Source organism: Podarcis muralis, chromosome 7 (genome assembly GCF_964188315.1).
Source record: "Podarcis muralis chromosome 7, rPodMur119.hap1.1, whole genome shotgun sequence".
Taxonomy (NCBI): domain Eukaryota; kingdom Metazoa; phylum Chordata; class Lepidosauria; order Squamata; family Lacertidae; genus Podarcis; species Podarcis muralis.
The window spans coordinates 65,741,726-65,750,983 of record NC_135661.1 but is presented as its reverse complement, the minus strand read 5'-3'; the positions used below and the strand labels follow the sequence as shown (position 1 = coordinate 65,750,983).

Below are 9,258 nucleotides of genomic sequence, written 5' to 3'. Positions count from 1 at the left end.
GGAGCATGCACACCAGTAGCAAATGAGACCATCCCACTTTCTCACACACATACACCCTCTGTAGCAGATGCATGAAGATCAGTTCAAGAGGGCAGTTTTTGCCCCCCCCCAACCATTCATCACTTTATCAGTCTGATGACCATAGACGAAATTTGCATTCCCATCAGGGTGCTGGGTTGGGCAGAGCTGCTTAAACCTCTTTGTCCATCAAAGCAGTGCATCCAATTTATTTGTGCATTCTTTTTGCTGCTGCCACCAAACCTGGTGGGAACTTTGGGGGTTATTAAGAATATGCTGGGAGGTGGCAGAAGTTAGCCACCCATGCACTAAGGACTAGAAGCATGATAGGTCTTGTGGAAGGGGTTACCCTGTATCTAGCCATATTATTGCAGTCACATGCTTGCTTTCCCAAGTCATCATGAAACTGAATGACTACCACTGCCTTTGAGCACCAAGCAGACCTTATATGAAAAGTATTTCCCACAAGATAGGGCCCTTCAGATTCTTGGAATGTGAAATGCAGACTTATTTTTAAAGAGGCATGCCATGCCAAAGCTTTGCAAGGCCTGGACCTTCATCAATATTTCTAGCCAACAGAAGTGGCCAAAATCTCTTTGGTTTGGTTATTTACGGTAATTGCTAGGAAATCTCTGACCCAGAGGTCAGGACTGCCCACTGTAAATGTGGGAAATGTGTTAAAAATAAAACAGCTTCCTTTTTATTTATTCAAAAGTCACCAGATAGGTAGGTGCACAGTAACCAGAAGGAATTGCACCACTGCGATGTCAAGGTCACAGTGGGAGGTTAATGGCCAACATCCACAGGGATCATGTGTGCAGCATGGCAAAGCATGCCCAATACAATTTAAAAACTGGAGGAAAATCTCTACTGTTCCTTCTTCGCCCCCTCATTAATAGACTTGCCGCAAGTATTTCATCCCAAGGAAATTGGCATATTGACAGCACACCTGACAACGGTAATGGGAAATTAAAATATCAGTAGTTTTAAATATCTTAATTTAAATTGCAAGTGAAGTATGACACCCTTGTTCTGGCACATCAGAACAGCATTGGTGCCAGCAGAGCAAGACTTAGGGGCAGAAGACTAGGGCCCCACTCAGCAGAATGAGCTGGAAACCCCCCCCCCCCAAAAAAAAAATGTTGCAGGGCTGGCTTATCACTTCTGAACAGTGCCAGAAGGACCAAGCAAAAGGGCAATGCATTTACACTATAGTATTATACAAAAATGGAAATAATCCAATTGTCAAGTTACCTGTAGTGACTACTCAGGATCAGTTCCAGGGAATCAGGTAGGAAACCTTGGCAGATCAGAATAGGATTTGTGCCTTTCCTCTTGCAAGCAGTGAGTAGCAAATAGCCACTGCACTTACATACATGCAAGTTTTACGTAGAGGAGTTGAGATCTACAAAAGAAAGGGGGGAGAGAGAAGCAACATTGTGGAGTGTTCCTGTTTAAGATTCCAGCTAGCCATGCCCTTTCCCACAGTACTCCATGCCATTCGCCTAAGGGCTTCCATCTCTCCCCCTCAACAGATGCTTGCTGTTGTCTGCCCACTGAGCATTCAGGCCTCCTTAGGCTGTCTCTGGAACTCTCCCACTGCTGCTTTGGGTTCTTTTTCTCAAGTGTTTTTGTACTTCTGCAAACCTTGAGGTTCTCCTAAGCCTGCCAATCCCTCTCTCTTGTGCATGGATGGTGTTGTGTTGGTTACATAAGGATTAGCTCTTCAGAGAGTGAGTTGTCACAGATTGTGCTGCGTTTCATTTCATTGCCATTTGGCCCCACTTTCTTCTTCATATCAATGTGTATCTGTGTATCTGTCTGCTAACTAAGGATAACACTTCATGCACCTGGCAAAGTTGGCGCTAGTCCACCAAAGCTTCTGTTCATCTTTAAGGTGTCGCAAAATGCTTTGATGTGTTTACTGCAACAGACTATCCCCTCTCTAAGCAACCTGTTACTGTGAGCTTTGCAGGTTGCAAATGTTTTTCTCGTGTTTCCATTGTTGCTTCTGAATGTGTAAAGTACTGATATGAGCAGAACGATGCCAGTTTGGATAGCTACATCATGACATGCAGAGAAAAGAGGAATAATGCTGCCGGGGGGTGCCTTTTCAGTAGCACCTTCCCTGTAATGAAATGATGATATGCAATGAACCTCTTGTAGAGCTTGTGTTTGCTTTTCATGGAGACGAAAATGAACCAGCTACAGCAATAACTAACAAAAAAAAAAAGAAGAAGAAGAAGAAGAAGAAGAAGAAGAAGAAGAAGAAGAAGAAGGAACACAACAGGAACATTGCTGCCATTCACAGGCACGTCTGCTCCTTTGATGTGAACAGAAAGGAAAGAACGGCACTTGGAGACATCAATGAATGCAATTTAAAAAAAATGAAAATAACAAGTGACACCAGCTGCTGCCTCTGGAGCAAAGTAAATGAAATTCCAGGATGGTATGACTTTAAACAAAAATGCAAAGTGTGAAGGGTCATGTAAATCAGTATGCTTGGCAATGCCTTGTAAATTGTTGATGTGAAAATGACAGTTGATAAACTCATGGTGGAGAGTTAACAACAATCATTTCATCTCCTGCTTTTGAGTTCTCTTCCAATTTCCCACTCCTCTAGCATATACAGTCGTTCCTCTACTTACGTATCCCTCTGGATATGGAGTCTTTGGGTTACGCCCAGAGAATGCATGTGCATGCACAGAAGCGCTCAGCTGCACCATGTGCAGAAGCGTGCCTCTATTTACGTAATTTTCGGGGTGCAAACGGACCCCTGGAACGAATTAAATTCGTATCCGGAGGGTCCACTGTAAAGCAGATTGAAAAGAGGACAGGGGTTTGTGCACCTTTATTAGCTGTGTAGAAGAGTAGATTTCAGTGGAGTATCACCCCTGTAAGGCTCATTGAGGATGGATGAGAAATCACCCTCTTATGTAGTCTCCTATTTTTATTTTAAGACATTTCTCTTGCATGATGTAGTGATGATGTGTGTGATTATAAAGGAAGGAAGAAGCAACCTACCTACTTGTGCATATTTCACCATTCAGAAAATCCTGAATGAGACACGTTAGCACTGTACAAAGAGCCCTGCTGGATCATACCAAAAGTCCATTTAAGTACAGCATCATACCACTCGCAGTGGCCAACCAGATTGCTTCCAGGAATACCACCACCTGGGCAGGAATGCAGTAGTCCTCTCCAAATGTTGACTGCCTCAGCAACTGGTATTCAGTGCAGAGGTTCTCTGTTTAGGCATGGTGAATGTGATGGCCTGGTGCAAAAGAGTATAGGACTCATGCACCTTTAATTATAGTGTAGAAAGGGGAATTTCAATAGGTGGTGTTTGTCTGACAAGTAACACCTGCATTATCCTCTCTTCTACATACCGGTAATTATTAAAGGTGCAGGAACCCTGTCTTCTTTTGCATCTGGAGAGCCTAAAACTGGTGACTAATAGCCATCAAAAGACGTAGGAACATAAGAACAGTTTGCTGAATCAGGCCAATCGCCCATCTAGTTCAGCATCCAGTGGCCAAACAGATGCCTAACATATCCCCCATGATTCCCCCTTTAGTACTCAATACATCACATTCTAAAGCAGGCTTCCTCAAACTCGGCCCTCCAGATGTTTTTGGCCTGCAACTCCCATGATCCCTAGCTAGCAGGAATAGTAGTCAGGGATGATGGGAATTGTAGTCTCAAAACCAAGGGCCAAGTTTGTTCTAAAGCAAAGGCAAAGAACCCTTTTCAGTCCAAGGGCCACATTCCCTCATGAGCAACTTTCCAGGTACCACATGCCAGTAGTGGGTGAGGCCAAAGCCAAGAATAGGTAGGAACAAAAGCAAAAGTGGGCAGAACAAAAGATATGACTATTACCTTTGTAGAGCAAGCTTTGTTGTTGGTGTCCATCTGTCTCAGGAGACAATGGAGGAGTATGCCTTTGGAGGTGAAGTCAATCCATTGGAGTTGCATTGCCTGTTGTAGCTGTAGAGGCTGATATGAGAGAGACATGTTTTGTTGCAGGTGGGGCAAATGAAGGCATCCAGTTGTGCTGATGCAGGTGTACCATGGCAATTCTTCTTTCTGTGCTTCTCCCACCAGTCATTCCTCCCCTAGTCGCTGCTGTGGATACACGATCTGACTGATTGTCTCCAGACACAGGAGCAGGCTACATTCCATTTACAAACATCTCTCAATCCAGGCAAGCCAGAGGTATTATCAGAGTTCAAGGACACATTCCAGCCAGGGAAACTGATTCAAGAAAGGAGTGGAGCAGAGCTTGGAGAGAAGGGCCTGACAGAGAGGATGGAAGGGCAGCATTATATATGTGGATCAGATATTTCTGTGCACTAAGAATTCCCAACTCTTATTCCTAAAGAAATGGGAAGATTGATTGGCTCTTACAATAGGGAGGCAGAGTTGGTGAGGCTGGCTTTGAAATGGCAAAACCTGACCAAGTTCTACCTGCCAAACCACAAGTTTCTAAAGCAAGTGCCACATTCACAGTCTCGGTATCAGAGGAGAGAGTCTAAGAAATTAAAGTGGCAATGCTGAAGAAAAGGCCTCTCTTCCTGGGGAGGGCAGAGTCAGTTTCCTAGCTCATTTTCCAGCCGTGATAATAATTACTGAAATCCTCTGAAACATTCAAAAATGCATTCCCACTGCATGTGATAGATGCTATCAGCAAACAATATTTAATGCCGGAAGTCATCCAACAATGGGGTTCTTGTTTACAGGCCCTTGGCATTTCACCACTGAAAATAGGTATGCCACTTTGACGAGCAAATAAGGTGCTCCCACCAGTGGAATAGCACTCCTTTAATGTGTTTCATGTAATATATCACTTTTAAAATATCAGTTTCTCAGCAGAATCAGAAGCAAAAGTGGGCAGAGCAAAAGATGCCAGGAAAAGCACATGTTTACATTTGAATGATCAGGTCTGTAGGTCTTCTGAGGGAAGGAGCAAATACACAAAATTACTATTGCTTAGGATGTAGAATCTGCTCAGTCTACAAAAACTATTATAGGGATAATTATAAGCCCCATTAAAAAATGTTTGAATTTTCAGTGCCATCTGGATAGCCATCAAAAACATCCAGTTGTTCTTCATGCTGTATAAATTGCAGGAGTTGCAACCCTTGGATCCCACGGTATGGAAGGTATGTGGGACCAACACCTGGCTGAAGCTAAGCAGATCTAGGCCCAGTAAGTGTCTGGATGGGAGAACTTCCAGAAACTACATATATGCCATCTTGGTCTCCACGATGGAAGAAAAGTGATATCTAAACATTAAGAAAAACAATAAATAGAATAATAGAATTCAGCTATCAAGGGCAGCATCTGGGGACAGATATTTTATCCTTTGAATTTCCATTTGGAGGGGAAGAAAAGTTGTCCTCCTGATTGCTGACCAAAACCTGGGGGGAGGGGGAATCAGTCCAAGAACTGGGAAAAGAAACCCCTAAATTGAACACACGAAAGTGCCTTTTCCTGAGTCATACCAGGGATTTTCTCTATGTAGACTACATGTTCTTCCACATACAGTCTATTCGTGGTTACTCAAAAGTCAGTCGTAGGTTCAAATGGTATGGACTCCCAGGAAATTCTATAAAAGACTTTAGTGAGTCTCTCATAAGTTGAAGCTTTACTTCCCAGGCCCTTTCCACCAACATCTACTCCTGTACTGGCATATGGTTCTGCCCAAATATTCTGAACTGTGGGAAAACTCAAGAGTTGCTTAATGAGAAAAATTACAAATCTGTGTAATTATTCCTGGTTTTGTGTACATTCCTTGTTGTCTTTCCACAACTTCATTTGTCCAGATGCAGAGTGAACAGTTCTCAGACTCTTAATATACATATACTCTCCTGCTAACAAATAACTGTTTCTTTTTTTCATTTTCCAATTCTATGGCACAGGCACGGCTGTACATGCTTACCAAAAACATTGCCATGGATCACATAATTCATCAGATGTACAAATCCTGTGCAAAGAATAAATTGTACAAAGCCAGCTGCAAAAACCCTTGTGGGAAAATGTTGTGCCTGATTTAAAAAAGAAAGGAAGTACAGTATGACATCCCCAGTGATGTCTCCAGCTTAAGGCAATATTTTCAGCAGCCTGAGGCTGCAGATTTAAACAGCACCAATTTATTTCTTGACCTGTCATAGATTCTGTGGTGCAGCTTCTTGCAGAAATTATTGCACCAGAATCTACTACAACATGGTTATTTCAGAGGTTTGTTCCCTTTTCATAAGTTTTAATCCATTATTGAATCTCTTGCTTAAAATCATAGTCAGAGACAGAATCCTTGAAGTATGTGGTGGTTTCTTCTGTGCTAGAAAATGTTTTCAGCTGTGTTTGATCCATGATTGCGTATCATTGGTAGCTTGTCCAAACAGCAGACCTGAAGGAGCGTCTCTACCCCCATCGCTCAGCCCGAACTCTGAGGTCTTCCTTTGAGGGTCTCCTAGCTGTAACCTCACTGCGAGAAGTGAGGCAGAAAGCCTTCTCAGCAGTGGCGCCCTCCCTGTGGAACACCCTCACATCAGATGTCAAGGAGATAAAGAATTACACAACTTTTAGAAGACATCTGAAGGCAGCCCTGTAACAGAAAATTTTTAATGTCTGACGTTTTACTATGTTTTGATATGCACTGTAAGCTGCCCAGATGGGTGGGTATAAATATTTATTATTATTTTATTAGTAGTAGTAGTAGTAGTATACCACCACCCCCGGACCACTCATGGATCACCCCAAAATATAATGCCAAACAAGCAACTGCATAGATTGTTTTGATTCCCAAAGCATTTTGATATGTTAAATATTTATCAAAGAGGGAATCTTACTCATTCTTAAAACATGATAAGGCATGGCTCAGAAAACTCTTATAGCAGCTATCAACTCAAGAAGGTTATCGGAATCATGAGAATGAAAATGTGAATTTTCCAAGTAAATAGTTATTCTTTTCTGCCAATTAGCGCTAACATTTTTGTAACCCAGAAAGCACTTGTCTTGCACAGCAAATGATTTGCAAGTGGAAGGCGAGGGATGGGAAACCAATGGCACTCCAAGTGTTGTTGGACTCCAACTCCCAGCCAGCATTGTCAAGGTTCAGAGATTATGGTAGTTGTACTCCCAACAGCATCTGGAGGGCACCGCCACATTGGCGACCCGGGGCTAATCATTTACATGAGTCAGCCTCCCCCAACCTCCAGATGTTGTTGGACTGCAACTCCCATCATTCCTGATCATTGCTGACACTTGCTGAGGTTGATGGGAGTTGTAATCCAAAAGATCTGGAGGGCACCAGGTTTTGAAATGTTGGCATAAAACAACTTCCATAAATGATGGCTGCGGGTGGTTACAAAATTAAAAGAGGATCCCAAAGCTGGTCCTCAACCTTTGAAAAGGTTGACCTGTACTACCTTGAGCAGTACAGAGTTATCAGGGCTAAGGTGTTCATGTTTGGCCCTGGATACTTTCTACTGCAGATAATAAATCTCACCACTTGGGCAGGATCACATGAAAAACACACAAGAGGGAGGAGTCAGAGGCACCTCAGCTCTTCATCCCTTAGTTCAGGTTGGCTAGGAGTGAGCATGAAAACCTCACTTTACCATTCCAGGAGCTTCCTGATGATCCCATCCAATCCTTTGCACAACTGAAGGGCACATACATGTTCTGATTGTTTGATATATATATTTTGTAAACCAACCCAGGAATATGAATGAAGGGCAAATGGTTAGCCTAAATAAATTAATAATACGACTCCACTCTTGCTCTCTTGCCTCTCCCTCCTATCTGACCCAGCTCCTGCTCAGTGGTATAGTAGAGGGAGAATGCAGTTCCAGGTCTTTTTTCAGAACAGGAGCAAAGACGTCATCTGCTGGAGCACCAGGGTAATTAACAGACCCCAAGGAGACTTTCAGGTTGCTGCTACTGTTTTAATCATTGTAGTGGGTTACAAAAGAGGCCATCAGAAGATGAGACCAGTTTACTATTCCGTGACTGTCAGCTGTTTAATAAAGTTGGGTATTCGGATACAGTATGTGCTGCTTCTGCTGTTTAATGTCTGCAGCTGCTTGCATCTTTGGACCATTCTTGGGGGGTTGGTTAAGGGGCTGTTATGTCAGAGTTTTCTGTGACACCTCTGCTCTTGAGTAAGAGTTAGCCCGGTACTAATGTACTCTTTAAACTGTTTACAGAGGCATTAATCATACATACAACCTAACATCAAGTTCTTCCATTAGCAGACTTTAGACCGGTTTGGAGAATCACCTTCCGGGTGACTAGTCACAAGGCACATTAAGCTTCAGGCTTGGGTATCTCCTCCTCCTATAAGGTGCTGGTGAAGGCTCCCGAGGGCAGGTTGTTCAAACTGCCAGAGGGGAGTTTATCTAATTTTACTACAAGTTGTTCATTCCCCCTGCACCTAGCCCTGCAAGTGTTTCCCTTGTTCCTTCGCCCTTCTGCTCTCTTTGTGGCTAATTTTTGGAACGTATCCTCTTTCACTAGCCACATTTTTTCTTTTCCCCTGCCCAGTTCAATGACTTGGCCTCCCCACCCCACCAGCAAAACCCCAATTTTGCAAATGTCCAGGACTCCAGTTCCTTCGCTTGAGAGGTCCCAGCAGCCACAACATGTAGTAAGGGACCCCTCCAAGCTGTGCCCTGACCCATCCCTATCAGGTAACCAAGGCGGCTGCAACACTACATAAAGCTTTCAGTAAACTTGTTTCAACAAAGGCTAGAGCTGAAGTAAATCTCAATGAGTCCTTTCCTCCACTCACTCACTCAGTCCATTTCCCCAAGCTCCACCCCTCTGGCCTGAAAACTGGATCTTAAAGGGCTAATCCCCTGGCCTGAGTACTTATTTGCTTTGACGTGGCCTTTTATCCGGAGCACTTGCTGTGGTGCTCTGCAGGTGTGGCTGTGTGGGAAGCACTCAGTTCCTCAGGTGAGTCAGGCCCAGGGGACACTTCTGTGGGTGTCCTGGCTTGGGCGCTAGACCACCAACTCGTTAGAATTACAACTGTAGGAACCCTTCACCTAATGGTTTATTCTGTTGGCTACCAATCAAGAGAAGTTGGTGGAGGTGTTGCCTAGCAACCAGTCAGAATGGCATGATCCTTGCTGAGGTAACTAATGTGCTAATTGGCTGTGCAGTTCTTAGGGAGTTTCCCCTCTGTATGTTTAGCTGAATATCATGCTACTACCAGCAAGACAAAGCCTCTCT

At 43.6% G+C, this 9,258-nt stretch overlaps 1 long non-coding RNA gene across 1 annotated transcript; it reads right to left on the bottom strand.

The window, feature by feature from the left end:
* Nucleotides 1–534: 534 nt before the first annotated feature.
* On the bottom strand, nucleotides 535–4,362 carry LOC114601525 (uncharacterized). Its single transcript, XR_013393717.1, has 3 exons — nucleotides 3,898–4,362; nucleotides 1,273–1,423; nucleotides 535–967 (listed from the first exon to the last, which is right to left on the bottom strand). It is a non-coding gene; the product is annotated as an uncharacterized LOC114601525 (long non-coding RNA).
* Nucleotides 4,363–9,258: the final 4,896 nt, after the last annotated feature.